Genomic DNA, 17,521 nt, shown 5'->3' with positions numbered 1-17,521 from the left:
TGTTTTTGAAAGACAATTTGCAATGTGTGAATCTAGCCTTTCATTGCATTGTTTTTACTGCATTAGAGTCTATTGAACGCATATGCTTTTTCTAATCAATAATGTTATATTAAAGTGTGCTCGTATGAGAATTCAGGGGGCAGATATTGGTGTCATTAATTTCTCTCACACATATTTTTCAGACACCAGAGCATCTTTTTATGTTAATTGCCATAGAACTGCGAGCTGTTCAATGTCGTTACAGTACTTATTTTTGCAAAATCTCGCAAATTAGTGTTTTTCAGTATATTTAACACATTTTCACAGTTGTGACACCACAAACGGGAAAACTACCATAATGAAGATGGTTTGTGCAGTTCTAATAATACTACAGTTTTGAGAAGAGAATCATTGTTTTGGAGAATATAGAAACAATGCAAGCCTATAACCCAGATGAAAAATAATATCCTCCCATTTCTTATGGCTTTTATTAGATCCAGTTCAGGCAAAGGGTCTTTTTAACAGTGGTTTATGAATTTCATACAGAAAAAAAGCAGGAGTTACACAGGTTGATTACAAATATAAATTGAAATCGCAGAGCACCATGGGACGCTCGTAGCAAGTTCCAAGATGTATCTAAAATCAATTGAAAGTTTGTTTCTGCAGCCATTCAGCAAAATCATACTGATGAAAAGCCTTAGAAGTGGTGTTGAAGATATTTTGTACACTAAACTATATTCTGGATTGGTGGAAATTTGATTCACCCAGTTTGCTTCAGAAAGCCAGGGTTTACTGCTAAATGGGCAGCTATATTGACAAACTGTACCTGATTTAGGCAGGCCTTTGACTGACTGGCTAACCAGAAGTATTTATACAGCACACACCGTAATAAGAAGCAATGGCAAGACTAATAAGTATGTTTTACAGATAAAGGTGCCTCTAAATTAATTGGTGTGTGTAATATTGTGAATAGATGAATGCAAGAATTAGTCAATGGGTTGATGAATCGGTGCGTGAGAAGAATGAGTGACAAAATGCCTGAGATTGTCTACAAGCTCATCCATCATTTAAGAGGCTCATTGAGTTATAACTCTGACCTATTGGTTTTGGCAAGGCGTGCTTTTGGAAGCACCAAATGCCAACCTCCACAGATGGACATGCAAGTGTGTTACTGCATCACACCCCTAGGACCTTCTACTTGACATCAACAGTGTATTTGCAGTTTGACCTGTCTTGGGAACTTCCCTATAACAAGCATGTGCAAAGCAATCGGTCTCCCCTTTGGGACCTTATATGTATTTAGCTATGCAGCACATGAGGCTGGGTGCTGAAACTTCTACTGATCTTTAATATGGAGGGAAAGTAAGCACCAAACTGCGTGACATGCCAGGTATGGGAACACATGGGGAGAAATATTGCCTTTCAGCTGGAAATGGTATATTCCAAAGCTCTGTTTTTAATATAAAATCACGGCCTTCGGTGGTTATACCACTGAAAATACAAGAGTTGAAAAAAATATTATTGTCTACAGGTGCTCATGGAAGACAATTTCTATGGACTGAAATCTAGAGAATGCTAAAGTGATTCTAGTTTTTTACTGACCTCTGCTGGTCATTTTCTATCAAGAAAGTTAAATAGAGGCAGTTGCCAGAAATTGTACAAAAAGAAAGTCCCTCAGCAGAAAGCAATTCTGGTATTTTACTGACCTCTGCTGGTCGTTTTCTATCAAGACAGTTAAATAGAGGTAGTTGAACAGAAAAAAAAGTCCCTAATCGGAAGCAGACAAGTCCTAGGGATGATCTCCAGAGCCCACAAAGTACATACAAATATAAGTATATAATAAAGTATATGCAAGAGGTCTTGAATGCTAGTCCTAAAAATAGATGATATACACAGTCTCTTACTCTAATTCCCCATATCATAGATGAGGATGCCTTTTAGCCCATGTGAATGGGCAGATAGACCACGAGGCACCTTTGGATGTTTTGGCAGAGAAGATAGTGTGCTGTTTCCAGTGTTTGCTTTATAGGTCCCTTTTTTATCATTGCTGGGACTTTCTGTTTGCAACGCCAACATTTGAAAATGAATGATTTGAGGAAGCAGCATTAGAGTAACTCAAAAATTCATTGTGCAGTGGTTCTTCTCCATCCCCTAAAATAATAGTTAGGGTAGATAAAGGAAATGAGCACACAGACGAAGAGCAGCATACAAGCTCATAGACTATCCAGCTGCAGCTGACCATTACAGGACACGCCAGAGACTGTCATAGATTGCATGCTTTGTGCAGGTAGCCCTATGGCTCACCTCTTGTCTGCCCATGTGTTGATCCTAGTAACTCTGGGAGTTGGGGACACTAGATCTCACAGGTGCCCTTGGTGGAGCACAGATTTTGTTATTTGAGGCGCTAGTCCTGGAATCCCATATTTGAGCCTTCTGTTGGCAGCAGTAAAGAAACGATCACTGCAGCAATCTCAGTTGATTGGATGGATGCTTGAATAGTGGTTAGCAATTTTATCAGGCCTGAAACGTTGAAGCTGCATTACTGAAGGTGTTTTGTGTCATGGAGGGCCCTTTCTTTGGCTGCAAAAGGGCTGCAGATTGCTGGCATGGCTGATTTTCACAATCACCTGCAATCCTCCTACTATGCCATAATGTATTTGTCCAACCACCATGTGGGGATCCCTGATAGACAGATAAGGCCTACTCAACTCTCTGGATCCGCACCCTTCTGTGGCAGGTGGCAGATGGGACAGGCCTAACTCTTTTGGTGAGAATTCTAAGATTTTGTCTCTGGATCTGATATTTAACCATAGTCTGGAATGAATAAATGAATGTGAGTAGTCCAGTACCGGGCAGGGATGGCATCAAAATCTTGCTGATGATCTCCTTGTGACTGGAAATGGGCTAACCTAGTCCTATGTCCATGGTGAAGAGCATATGAGCACTGCTTGCCAACTGCCGTATAGACTCCACATGGCCTAAAGCTCGGAAACTAGATACTATAGCATGTAAAGAGACATACACAAGATGCATTCTTTCCTCCTGTGTTAACTGGTGTAGCAAAGTGGAATATCAGTTGGTATAGTCCACGTCAAGTAATAATGTGATTATTCATCTTAGGGCCAGTGAAGGTTTCAGTAATTTAAGCCTGAGCTCAACCCCTTTCTAGTATCTATGGCACAGTGCAAACAGGCTTAACGTAGAAAACTATGTAAGCATTTAGAAGTATCATAGACACAACATGATAAAAATCCAATTCCAATTTATGAAAATAGAGAATATTTTAATGAACAAAAGAAGACCAAAATGACAAAAATCGAATAAGAGGAACCAATGATATGGATTTTCAAAGATTTAAATAAAAATTGTGCCGAAATGCGCATAGCACCACCTGCAGGCAGCTGGTCATTCAAGAACTGGGAAAAAAGTTAAGGGCGACCGCTGTTGATTACAAGTCGTGTACAGGAACTAGGTTCGTCCTGGTCCAATGGTTACCTTCATGTCTTAGAAACAGTTCTTGAGGCAGACAGATCATACAGATCATCAGCCCTCGTAGACAACAATAAAAGCCAAAGCAGGCTTGACAGTGACAAGTTGCAGTAGGATGGGGTCCTTATGCGGTCGGCTATGAAGATGAAAGCAGTTTGAGTTTTCACACCTTCGCAGTCTTTGACGTCAATCGATTCCTTAGTGAAAATGGCATCAAGAAAACTGGGGGATGGAGATGAAGTGGCCTTCATGCCAACTGATCGCAACATCGAGTGGACAACATAGCAGGAACTAAGGCAAAATCTGGCCCACTAGCAATGCACCCTCGGGGGATCAGTGGGCAGGTTGGACCCAACCCCACAATGGTTTTTCAGGCAGAATCTTGCAAACATTTTGTAAGTCCCAACTGTTAGGGTTAGGCAGGAGGAGTACACTCTGACACTAGGTTTTGTTCCAGGACCTCAGGAACAGCACTTGAGGGTCAGTACTCACTCCAACAGTAGCCACCAGCAGTGTTCAGGACAGGTCCAGTTGTAACTGGTCATCTGGGCTCTTTTCAAGAAAATTGGCTTCTTTCAGCTTTTGTGTCTCTGTAGCTTTACAATAGGTCAGCCAACTGACCACTTCTTAGTCCTAAGTAGAAGTGGGAGCAGGTCCAGCCCTTGGAGGTTCTTCCCACAGGTTCAACAGCAGTTGCAGTCTGTCTTCCATAGGTCCAGCAGTGTTATAAAGATGGTGCCCAGTGGTGCCACATTTATGCCTCACAGTAGCCTATGGGTGGGGTGACTCCTGGCCCCTCCCTAACCAATAAGGGAACAGTTCCCAGTGGTCCCCTACCCACTTGTGCTGCAGGTCATGTGCACCCTGATGCAAATAATCCCACTGTGCCACTCCCTATCTAAATTTAACATGGTAGAACCTTCCCTCCCTTGTACAGAGCTCCTGTGTCCACCATAGAGGTGTTGCAAGGGAAATGAGCAACCCCTCCTCTGTGGTCACTCAAAGCCAGTTCTGGGGAGCAGCTCCTTTCCCACTGGCATTGGAGCCTGGCTGGCTAGGGGATAGTAGATTGTGCAGGCCCAGGTGTGAAGTACATCTGCCTGTGATAAGACAGGCCCCTTTGAAGATAATTACATTCCTCGCCTTGCCTAGATGGTCATACTGTCAGAGGAACAGGACACATCCTCACATCCTCACCCGTTGTCTCAGCTCTGGGAACAAGTTCACACCTATCCAAGAAGTTATTCAGCGCAAGGTGACATTTGGAAGCACATGGAAATTGGCTTCTAGAGGTTTTAGGCAGTCAAATGCTGACTTTAAAAAAGAGTAACTTTTGTAAAATGTGTTGCACAAATCTAGCAATGGGATTAGACTTGTGATAAATACTTTTCAAAAGTCTAAGGATTAACTTTGTGTATATAACATTATTTAATTTTTAATATTAACTCCTAATACTTTGATACGGATTGGCTAACCCAGCTACAGTGAAATAGCTTTTTAGTTCTTTTCACAGAGAGGGCAAGTTTTACATTAAGCGTTTACATGTCCTATCTACTATAAATACCACATACCCTGCCTTATGGTCACTTAAGGCTAACTTAGGGGTGACATATTAATATTTAAAAGGAGGGGTGATGTATTAATATTTAAAAATGTGTCAAAAGGGGGTTACTTTTACAGGGTCGTTTTGCAGTTTAACCTGCACAGCAAGACTACTGGTGGCAGACCTCCAGTCATGTTTTGCATTGTCATTTTAGTGGTGGCACAATATGTGCTGCTGCCTACTAGTGACATTTAACTAACCGACCCTGGGTTCACTTGGCACCATTTATTAGGGATTTATAGGTAAGTTAAATATACAAATTATGAGTTCAGCCAATTTTAACAAGGTTTAGGGTTCAGAGCACATGCACTGGAGCCTGTCTAGCAGGGCCCCAGTCAAAAGTAAAAAATACACAGCAGCACTAGTCCCCCCCCCAAAAAATGGGCTTGATCATACAAAAAGAGGCCTTTTCCTACACCGAGGAGCATCCTGTGTGCATGACCGATTCAGGGCAGTCTTAGTCTCAGCCGAAGATAATGCTGTGCGGAATGAATATAGATCTGGTGGCTCTTCAGCTATCTAAGTCAATGAACTACCGTAGTCCTAAGCCTTCAAACTAATTGCATCTTAGGAAGTCACAGCCTTGACCAGCAGTGTGAAATGGGAGGCAGATGGGCATTATGGGTCAAGTTGTACCTGCCAGAGTTGCAGGTGAGTCTCTTCAACTGCATAGCTGCAGTCCCAGATTTGGATTACTTCTTTATCATACACAAAATGTAAACCTGCATGATATGTCAGCGGGATCACACAAATGGGAAAGACACATCAAACAAATATTACCGGAAGCGGGTTGGCCAAAAAACATATAATGGATTAAGAAGGCTGAACCTAAATCCCCGCTCTCGTCATGTTCCGGATAAAATGACTGGGTGTGGGAGATAAGACAGAAGAATGGTAACATTGTGGATCCGTGTATTGAACAACTCAGCATTGACCCTGCATAAACAAGCTCTGCCAAGTCATGATATTGCTTGTTCACCTATGTTTGAAAGATGGGATATTTCCCATCTCTGGATCCAACCAGATTTGATAAACCCTTAAACTAAACACTGAATAAACTAGTCTTACAGGCCTTTGCTATATATTATATTGAAAGGATGGGTCCATGTGGTGGTTACATTGAGGCCTTCCTTCTTATCAATTAAATCTAGACCTTTTCTTGAAAGATTTCTAGATGAGATTAAACCTCAGATGGCCAAGTCCTGTCAGGTTTGGCATCCTACCACTGATTGTGTTTACGTCTAAATTGCTTTTGGATACCCTCCATACCAATATATGTTTGAAATGTCTGAGATGCCTCTTTATAATTTTTTATTTAGCCCCAAATTTACTTACTGTTTGCATCTGGGTTGCATGAATATATTGACGCAGCCCTAATGCAAAATGTATTTTGGGATTTACTAAGCCAAACAAAGCCTGATTTAATAGCTTAGTAAATTGAAAAGTAACACAAGGCAACCCATAGCACTACCTGGCTTTACCTTGGATTGGGAAGGAGTTACAAAGGTGGAGCATGGGCGTTTCCGTGCATCCACCCATGGATTGTGATGCAAGCGCTGATTTACCAACTGCTATAAACCTGGGTTTGCATTAAATTGGTGTGCCTAGGTTGGTGTAACAAGACAAAATATCTTTATATGTCCTCATTGCTTACTATTTGCATGTGTGCTGCATTCTTTATTTTGCAGGTGGTATCCCTTCCTGGCAAAAATGATTCTGACCACAATGCAGGCCACCTGGCACCATGGCTTAAGGGTGTCTCCTTTGGCACTAGGCTGCCACAAGTGAGTCTGCTAAAGAACTTTTTTATTTTCAAGAGGGATTCTCTATTATTATACCATGCTCTTTTTAGTTATTTCTTTTGAGGAGTCTGGAAGGATAGCCATGTGCTTTCAATTTCCCTTGAAGTTCTTTTGCTTCCAAGAATTAGATCTCTTTTTTGGAACAATTTTAACATAAACGCAGGAATTGTCCAAACGTTAATGCATCTTTAAGAGCTTGCGGATGATTGTTCTAGTGTTTCTAGCCATAAGTTTTGTGAATAGTGTCGTATAGAGTTTGTTATTCTCATCAACCTTGACCGCGAGGTCTAGAAAATGTATTTGGTGCTGATATACTTTCATTGTTAATTTTAATGTGGGGTTACATGCGTTAATCCATGCATGAAAGATCAATAGTCTTTTATGGTTCCCTTTTCATATCAGCAGGACATCATCGATGTATCTTATCCATTTGAAGATATTCTCTCGGTATTGATTGAGAATACTTTCAATGAATTGTCCTTCATAGCAAGCTACAAAAATATTTGCAGTGTCTGGAGCAAAAACAGCTCCCATTGCTACATCTTTCAGTTGTTGATAGAATTCATTCTCAACGAGAAAAACGTTTTTGCATAATGATATTTCAATGCATTTCATAATGAATGTTGTGGGAACATTATGTGGACTAGGTCTAGAGTCCAAGAGTTTGACTGAGTGATGGCACAAGTTAGTGACCTTTTCACTTTGCTTTGAATAAACATGACAATCCAAATACAAAGTGCATTTAGACTCATACGATTTAATTTGAGAGTGGTCTACTGTCATTCCCTTGTGGTCAACATCATTTTTGTTGCTTGACTTGTATTAGTTAGATGTACCTTACAGTCGGTGAATATAGGTGAATATCATTATTCATAGATTCACTCTTATTTGTCAGGCAAATTTTTTTGGGGGGACTCATCTCACATGACCTCCGTAGCTATAGCACCCATTCGACCTGTATCACCTCTGATGCGTATTAGCTTGGTGTTTCCACTCTCAGCTTATGTTCTTTACAGGAAAAACCCATAACATACAACCTGAGCTAACCAGAGGTTTTAATCATTGGGTCATTGTCCCTACACTCAACCAGATGCCACATCATCCAAAAGATCACAAAACAGCCCCTTTTCTGGCTTTTCTCTATGAGCATTTACTCTTTGATCTAGCGTTCTGAAATATCTAACAGAGTTCCTCCAAGCATTCCAAGTGGGAAGTATCATCTGGCGCCATAATTTACAAATCTCCCTCCTAACCAGCAAAATCAGGTAAAACACCAGTCTTGGTTGGGGCCCTATCGGGTCTGAAACTCCCCCCCCGTGCAGGAGCAAAACCAAATATTATAAGAGATGGGCTCACCTCCACAATGCTACCTAGGGCTCTTGAGATAGTCTTAGCCACATTTGTCCAAAATTCTTGTATCTTAGGGCAGGAAACAAATACATGGACATCATCTGCATTCTGATGGCTGCATCTCAGACAGCTGGCTTCACCACCACCCTTTATCTAGGATAACTTGAGTGGGGACCAATAGATCCTATTGAGTGTGAAAAAGTGTTTTTTTCTGAGTGCAGCATATTTAATCATGGGGTAAAGAATATCTAGAGATACTTGCCATAAGGTTTCCAGCTCCTCGCTCAGCACGTAATTCTCCGAGGCTCTGTATGGCTGATCCATCTTTCTATCTGTTGCTACCAAGAGATGATTATACCATTGCGCCACTTCATTTTTCCTGGGAGCTAGATCTTGTAGTTCGCATTCCATACTGTTATCATCCACGAGTGGCCAGCATACACCAGGAAGAGAGCTGGTAAAACTTGAACTTTGACAAAGTACAGTTAGTAATATGATTCCAATATTCCCAGGAATGGCATTAATCGCCCAGTACGAGGTCTCTCCAAAATACAACTCCTCCCTCTTTTAATGGATAAGCAAGAGTGTCCAAGAGAAACTCCGGTGTACCGGGAGAATCCCATACTGGAGCCCATTCACTATATTAAGATAGTCCTAAACAATTTTGGCAGTCAGACCACAACCTAGCCGCCGAACGCAGAGTCTTTAAACTGATTTTTTTGAAGAATTTAGGAGAGCCGAACTTGTACACTAAGCCTCCTCCTCTTCCCCTACTAACATGGCTTTGAACATGCAGTCTATCAATGAGTTACCAGGAGAGAGCAATAACATTCTACAGTTCTTTAGTTGGTAAGCCCAACAGTACAGCTTGAAATCGGGTAGGCCCACCCCCCTCGCTGAAGTTTACGCCCAAGTTTTTTCCAGGATAACCAGATCGATTTACTTGCCCAATTGAAGGAAGATATCTTGCCCTGGATTTTGAGAATATCAGATGTTCCAAATTCTAAAGCGATGTTGTTGAAAAGGTAGGTGTATTTTGGAAGGACACACATCTTAATCAGATTGACTCGCCCATAAAGTGACAATGGGATGCTCTGCCATCTTTTTAGTAGAACATTGACCTCCTTTGAAACTCTACCTAGATTTGTTTTAGGAATTTGGGCGGGGTCCGGAGTTATCATCACTCCTAAGCAGAGTTTTTCAATCTGTGATGTCGTGCCCCCCCCCTGGGGGGGCGCAACATCATCTTGAGGGGGGCGCACGCTTCACCTTAAAATATCACTGTCCCACGTCGCGAGTACATTTGCGACGTGCCATACTCTTGTAATTTAAAGAAAAACATTGCCCTGCTGTCTTCAGCTCTCTCAGGGACTCTGACATTGTGATGGGGTCTGGTCCAAACCTGCCTCTCAGACACTGACGTGCAGGCAGGCGCTCAACGCCAATTAAGGTCAAAAGGTTCCGGCCCACCCTCCCACCCCTCTTGTGTGGCAGACCAGGATGACCTAGCTTCCCGGAAACACACACAGCCACACTGAGTACTTTTAAAGACCATTTGCTTCCTAATCGCGGCTTTGTTCTTTTTTCACGGCTTCTTAAATCCCCTGTATCTCCACTCTGCTTGTTGATGGAATAATCAGCCAACCCCCGCCGAATGTTGGCCCTAGTTGTGCCTCTGCCTGTAGGGCACATTGGCGTCCTTTGTGTTAAGACAGGACAGCAGATCCGAACGGTAAGAAAAGGTGCCCTCTTCTGCACAAAAACTGCACACGTGCATACAGATAGAGAGCCTGCCTGTTTTCTATTTAAGTAAAATGAGGTATTCCATTTGTTCCTCACCTCTCCCGATCACATGGGTGAGATATAGAAATCTTTATATACCGATCAGAGCCCAGTGGATGAAAACACTCAGGTGCTCACTAGATTTTTAACCGCCGCCATTGAACAAGTTTGTGTATTATTTTGGTAATTATCCACCGTCCATGTTTTTCAGAGCTGTGACTGAAAAGGTGCAGCTGTCCTAGCGCAGTTACATGATGAAAATGTACTTCTGTGTATTTTTCTGACTGTTGTGCCTGAGCCATTCTTTATCTCAGAAATGTCTTTGATCCCATGGTCACAGGATCGATTCCCTGGAGGTCCACTCAGCCATACATGTTTCGGAGGTCGAATAAATGATAGCCGTTTAGTTGAGTAGCAAAGACGTGATGTCACTTTGTCAAAGGCCATGTGATGTCTCTTCCTGTATTGTCACTGGGGTCAAAGTTCTGGTGTTCTGGCTTTTGCCCTCCAAGCAGATCTAAGAGGTATCCCCAACAGCTGCGCAACATGCACACCCAAGTCATTTTAGCAGAGGACAATGGTGACTGCCAACCCATCTTTTCAATGAGGTATTTAAAATTGTGTACAACCTTTCAATCACAAAAGCACCTGTGCCTGCTGGATGTTTGTACTCCAGATGCAGGTAGTACAGCTGGAGGCCTGACAGGGCAAAAACTGAGTGTAGCCCTCGTAGTAACTGCCCTTCATGGTCCCATTGGAAGCAGCAGAAGACACTATATGAAGGTAGCAGAGTAAGGCCTGGAAATGGAGTAGCCAGAGACGAGTAGCCAGGCCTTCTGGGGGAGAGCGGGTCCACTACTAGTTGGTCACAGGGTTTGAGCACTTGGATGTATGTAGATTCAATCAGGAGTGGAGTGCAACTTTTACTTCAATGTGCATTATCCGTAGTAGTAATTAAGAAAGGCTGGTCAGTAAGGAGCTCCACAAGCGATATATTTAAGACATTTAAGTAGTGGCATCTTGCTTTCTACCATGAGATAAGACATCTACTTTTTTGTGATAATGTAGGTTGAGGTTCACTCCCAAAGTTAATCTTCTTGCAATGGAAATGGTGATAAGCCCTGTTTGTTCAACAGCACTTCTGTTTTTCGATAATGCTAAAAAGAGTAAAAAATACCTGGTAGCACTGCTGTATTATTCGTTCTTCCAGAGGAATGTGCATTTGGAGGCATAGCTTTCAATAACGTTAGGGGCGTGTGAGTCTGAGATTTCCTAACAAGCATCAATGTGTACCCAACTAAAAAGATAGGGCAGGCTGGAGCTCCTGGCCAGTGGTAACAAAGCAGGGTTAGGAGCATGCTTTTTCAGGTATTTAGAAAAGTATGCCTAGTCAGCTTTGGAGCTCAGTGAGATAGTCTTGACTATGTTGTCCACTGTAGTCCAGCTCCTCTTTACAGCAATGTAGGGCAGAAAGACCACAGAGATCAAGCTAGCATAACCTAAACTTAACATCAACAGACCAGGCGTAGGGTGAGCAGTGGCAGCAGAGTTTTTAGTAGCCCAGGCACAGCAGCAGAACACGTGTGGAAAGATTGAGGAATCAGGGTAAGCAAGCTAGATAAAATCATCAATTTGTAGAAAAAACCGCAGAATACCGAGCAACATGCAATAATAAGGCATCTAAACCTCCAGGAAGGAAAAGTTTGTAACTTCCTGAACGATAAAACCGTTGTACTCCATGGTGATCTATATAACAAGGAACCAAGGATCTCACTTTCTTTCTCCTTTTTAATAAAATATACAGATATGGCTTCAGAAATCTAACGATATGAACATTATGTGCAAGGAGTAATGTGCTGAACAACATTGTAATTTGTTTTTTCCTACTGAGATGTACAATGCCCATTGTTAAGCTTCAAGCAGTAAAGTTTTGAGCTAATGGTTCTAAATGGCTGTGGATGTAGTAGGTTCAATCAGTTATTTGCCAAATATGGCCTGGGATATGCGGATGGCATTCGATTATGTAGTGTATCAGATTCCAGAAATTTCTGACAGTTGGTGGGGGTGGCCCAACATCTAAAAAAATTCATCTGGGGGGCTCAACCTAAAAAAGTTTGAAGACCTCTGCTCCTAAGTATCTAAGTTCTTTAGTAAAATTCCCCTCCTGATCAGTTATGTTCCAGGCCATAATCTCGGTCTTCTCATTGTTTATCTCATAACCTGACAGGCTTCCAAAAATGTGGGCTTGAGCTACAAGCTCTGAAAGTGTAGTGCTAACATTAGATGATAAAAGAATCAGATCATCCACATAGAGTGCTAACTTTTGTACAAACCCATTTATTTCAAAAGGGACGATCTTCTGATTTAATCTTATGCTCTGAGCTAACAGCTCTATATATAAATCAAATAAAATGGGAGAGAGCGGGCAAACCTGCCTAGTTACGCGCCCTATCTTGACTACAGGGGATAGATTGCCATTAACCAAAATCTGAGCCCGGGGGGACTTATATTTTTTTTCAACACTTCCCTAAATCTGTCAGTAAAACCAAAGACCTTCAGAAGCCTGTCCAAAAAGTGCCAGTTCACCCGGTCGAAGGCCTTGGCTGCATCAACAGTAATGATTGAGAGGGGGAGCTCCTGTGACGAAGCCAAGTCAATTGACCCAATTAAAGAATGTATTAATTCAGACATGACATCTGTCGGACTAGCAGGAAACCCTTTTGATCCAAGTGGATTATTGGCCCAACAACATTACTAAGCCAGTTATTCAAGATTCCAGCAAAGACTTTGTAGTCAACATTTAGTAAAGAAATTTGGCGGTATGACTGACATTGAATTGGGTTCTTCCCTGGCTTTAAAATCAGTGCAATGACTGCATCACTCCAGGAGTCAGGCAGGGGAGATGTACCGTCTAAGATACCATTAAACAATTTCAGCCAGACCGGGATAATTTGCTCCCTCAACCTCGTATAGACCTCGATCGGAATAGCATCGGGCCTGCTGCTTTCCCCTTCCTCGCAGCATCTAAAATAGTTAAAATCTCGGGTCCTGGTATTTCTCATGTGAGGATTCCCTGGCTGCCCCCAGCTAATGTAGGGAGATGTTTCTCTTTAAGCCACCCATCAATATGATCTTCTGCCACCTGAAGATCATCTTTGTAGAGTTCTTGGAAGAATTGTGCAAAGGCTCGTTCTATACTACCCTTATCCTCTACAACTTGGTAACCAACTTTAATTTTGCTGATATAGTTGTTAGATCTATCAACCCTGCTCTTCATTGCAAGAAGTTTCCCACAATTCTCCCCCTGCTCGAAGGAGCTCATTTTGCTTGCTTCCCATTTTTGGCGCAAGATCTCCTCAGACCTGATTCTAAACTTCAGCAGCGGCTTTCGACTTTCTTAATTAGATTTATATTATCTGCTCCAGAAGAACCACTCGCCTTTAAAACTGTCTCTGCCCCGCAAACTTTACTTCCAGGTCAGCTAGTTCTTTCCTATCAGCCCTGTCCCAACCCACAACCGCTCCTTTTAGTATCCCTCTCAGCCAGGCCTTGAAGGTGTCCCAGACCACATGGATGATAGCTGACCCCAAATTCTCCTGGAGGAAACTGTCAGGGATTGTCCGGGACTATGTGGGGAACACAGTCAGGGACTTGGACAAGGACTGGGAACTGGGTAGAAGACGTACACAGAAAGGAGGAGTACAGTACTGCCCAGGATCATACAGGGAGTCAGAGGAGAAAGAGGGATCCAAAGGGGAAGCCTGTACAAGTGAACAAGATGGGTAAGACTCAGAAAGGAAGGGCACTCACAAGGAATTTAGCATTCAGACTAACTACACCCAGGATGGACGTGCAAGACATATATATAATACAACATTAACAATAAAGGGGGGTGTGGGGTAAAGCACTCAGGAGCTCCACATGGTAAGACTGAAGCTCAGTAAGTTTCTTACCCGCAATTGCATTTACAGATACTAACTGCAAATACCCACATGTAGGATATACATGCAAAGGCAGGGTCTGTGGAGCTTATACCTATAGTGATTCTATAAATGTAACTCAAAGACAAAACTCATAGTGAACAAGAAACACTACCTAGGTAATCCGCTGTGCCCACAGATCCTGGCGATCAAACAGGAACGCGCAAGGCAGTAACAGCAATGGGGTAGAACTAAACACAAGCAAAATAGACAAGGAGCTAGCAAGGAGGAGTGCTTAACAGGAAAGGAAGGAAATGACAGGGCACACTGGCAGAAATCAGGTAACAAACATACAAGGTAACAGAAGTAAGACAGCAGAATAGAAAAGCAGCAGACTAGAACTGGAACCAAGGAAATGGGAAGCAAGGCAGGGACTGGAAATGGATATACAGAAGGGGAGGCTAAAAGGGTATACTAGAATAGTGCAGGTTAAGGAATCAAGAAAACAAAGTAGCAGAGAAGGCAGTGCTGGGGCAGGAACAAGAAGTGAGCTAAGGCTCAGGAGTCAAGGCAGCACTGCAGACAGTGTTGGTTCAGGAACAAGGATCTACCAAATCTTCAGGAGTCAAGGTAGCACTGCAGGCAGTGCTAGTTTAGGAACAGGGAAATTACTAGAGCTTAGGAGTCAAGGTCGCACTGCAGGCAATACAGGTTCAAGGAAACAGGACATAGCTACAGCTCAGTAAACAAGGAGTCAAGAGAGCACTGCAAGCAGTGCAAATCAGGAACAAGAAATAGCTAAGCCCAGGAACAAAGAATAACTATAGCTCAGGAACTCAGGAAACAAGGTAGCACTGCAGGCAGTGCTAATTCAGGTACAGGGAATAGCTATAGCTCAGGAACTCAGGAAACAAGGTAGCACTGCAAGCAGTGCTAATTCAGGAGACGGGAAACTGCTGCAGTTCAGGAACAAGGGGTCAAGGTAGCACTGCAGGCAGTGCTAATTCAGGAACAGGGAAAACAGCAGCAGGTCAGGAACAAGGCATACTTAAAGCTCAGGAAACACTGGAAACAAGAATAGCAAAAGCTCAGGGAACTCTGGAACCAAGGATTGGTCTCACCGGTAAACAGCTACAATGACCAACCTTTGCCTGAAGGGAGCTGGGGCTTAAAAGAGCTCACAGTAATCACATGCAGCTGGTGTGAGCAGGCTAGCAGCAGCCAGCCACAGGTGAGTTGAATTCCTCAACCCATCCTTGGCCTGCAGGGGTGGAGACAAAGCAGTGAGCAGGGAATTCTGGGTAATGGAGTTTCAGGCATGAGTAGGCTGGCTTTAAGTCTAAACAGGCTGACTTTCACAAAACCCAGCATGGATAGGGAATGGATGTCAATTACCAAATAGTGTCCAAATGGCTGGAAGTCAAGATATGCCTGCAGGGGAGTGTCAGGAAGCATATTAGAACACTGGAGAGTCCCACAGTTCAGCCCCCTGGTGGTGGACAAGAGAACATAGGGAGCAAATCGTGACAGAAACAAACAGTTTCTATCTTCAGAAAGCCAGGGGTTGAGGACTGCAAGATAAATCTTCTATTTAAAGTCCACCTCCTCAAAGATACCTCTGGGGGAAGTTCTAGTTTCAGGAGTATGGCACCATGGTCAGATAAATGTATGGGCAGATATTCTGTTGTGCTGACTTGATCAAGATCGGAATACTCCATGAATATATAATCTATTCTTGAATAATGAGAATTCTTCTTGCTGTAGAAGGAATATTCCCTTTTCAAACCCATTTTTTTCTGCAATAGATAAAAAATATTACGATTTTTCAGCATGACGAGGAGATAAGCTTTAACACGCGGCACTGCTCAAAGGGAGGACCTATCTAGTTTATTATTTAGAAGTATGTTAAAATCTCCACACAAGATCAGAGCTGAATCATAATCTGCTAATGTGAGACAAAGGTGATTCAGGGGAGTGGTATCATCGTCATTAGGCCCATAATAGCTAACTAGTGTATATTTTGTCTCCCGACACTTAATTGCAACTATAACTCAGCACCCTCCACCATCAACTTGAGACTTAATTACTTCTACTCATGAATTTATTTTAATTATCACAGCAACCCCTTTCGAAGAACATTACTGGTCTGTTGCAATGACCTTATCCACCCATCTTAATTTTCCAAATAATGTCTTACATTCTGATTGTAAAAGATGGGTCTCCTGTATCATTAAAATACTAGCTGGGGTATTTTTTAGGTACTGAAGGATTAAACGCTGTCTCCCTTTCACCCTAAATCCATTTACATTCCAGCTTAATAAGTCAAGATGATGCTTCCCTCCCCACATGGGTCTATCCTCAATCACTGTCTTGTCTCCACTCACTGCTATGACTGCAAAAGCTACTAGAGGGTATTATGTCACATGAGATTGTTTTTACACCTTATTTTTTATTTTTTCCCAATGCCCCCCACCAACAAATTTGAATACTATTACCTCTCTCCACCAACCCCTATAACCCCCCTCCCCCCTGCGGGAACCCTCCCTGATTAACCATTGGCAACAAGTATTGCCTGTGTGTGTCGGGTCCCTCCAGCCTCCCAAAAAAAAAAGAAATGAAAAAAATATGAAGAATGATAGTAATGACTGGTGCCGGCAAAGACGCCCCTTAAACTTAAGTTAACTGGGTTTGGTGTGTGCCAAGAAGCTATCTACTTCCTCTGGGAATCTGAAGTTATACATTTTGTTAGCCCATACAATTTTATAGAAAACAGGGAATCGCAACTGTACCTGGTCTCCCTGGTCTCTCAATGCATCTATTCTCTTGCCCAGTTCCCACCTTCTATCTTCTGTGACCCGGGAGATATCGGACCGAATCCTAAAGGTGGCATCCTGGACCTGGATGGATTTAAGTTTTAGGGCAGCTCCCATAATTGCTCTTTTAGCAAATAAGTTTGAATGTAGATTAGTATTGTCCTGGGCTTTTTCCAGGCAGGATTCAACTTGAATGGATCCATGTGTATTCTCTGGATTTCAGACTCCCAGATATTAGCTGTAGAAATTTGGGGAAAGGCTGTACTTAAAACATTGATAACATAGGCCTTTACATTATCCCCTTCCAAGCCTTCCTTTAGATCTAAAACCCTGATATGATTCCTCCTCTAGATATTTTCTAACCTCTCCAACTTCTCTGTTAAATCCCGCTCTTTCTCCTTCAGTCTCTGCACCTCATTAGAGTTATCTTGAACCTCTAAGCCCAATTCCTTCACTTTGCTCTCAAGAGTCTCCATCCGATGGGTCAATGCTGTTAGAATTTCCTCTAGGCTAGTACAAGTATCTTGAATCTTTTTCAGATTTAATTCAGAGGTCGGAAAACGTACTCCGATCTCAATAGATAATTGCTTTAACATCCTGTGTAAGGAATCCAGGTTTTGTACTGCAGAGGTCGGGGAGGTCGGGGATGAGTCATCTGGCTCGTCTAATTCAATCTGACTGCCACCTTCTACCAAAGAAACCATAGGAGACCCACTTAACAGGGTGTATCGATTAGAAACAGGAATTGCAGCCAGTAAGTTCTGATTCTCAGCAGTCGCTAGG

At 42.6% G+C, this 17,521-nt stretch overlaps 1 protein-coding gene across 4 annotated transcripts in view; it reads left to right on the top strand.

Annotated features, from left to right (window-relative positions):
• MYLK3 (myosin light chain kinase 3) overlaps nt 1-17,521 on the top strand; it is a 709,471-nt gene that overhangs the window by 99,924 nt on the left and 592,026 nt on the right. The gene's annotated exons all lie outside the window — the stretch shown is intronic.

Source organism: Lissotriton vulgaris, chromosome 12 (genome assembly GCF_964263255.1).
Source record: "Lissotriton vulgaris chromosome 12, aLisVul1.2, whole genome shotgun sequence".
Classification (NCBI taxonomy): domain Eukaryota; kingdom Metazoa; phylum Chordata; class Amphibia; order Caudata; family Salamandridae; genus Lissotriton; species Lissotriton vulgaris.
This window is presented reverse-complemented; position numbering and strand designations above follow the sequence as displayed.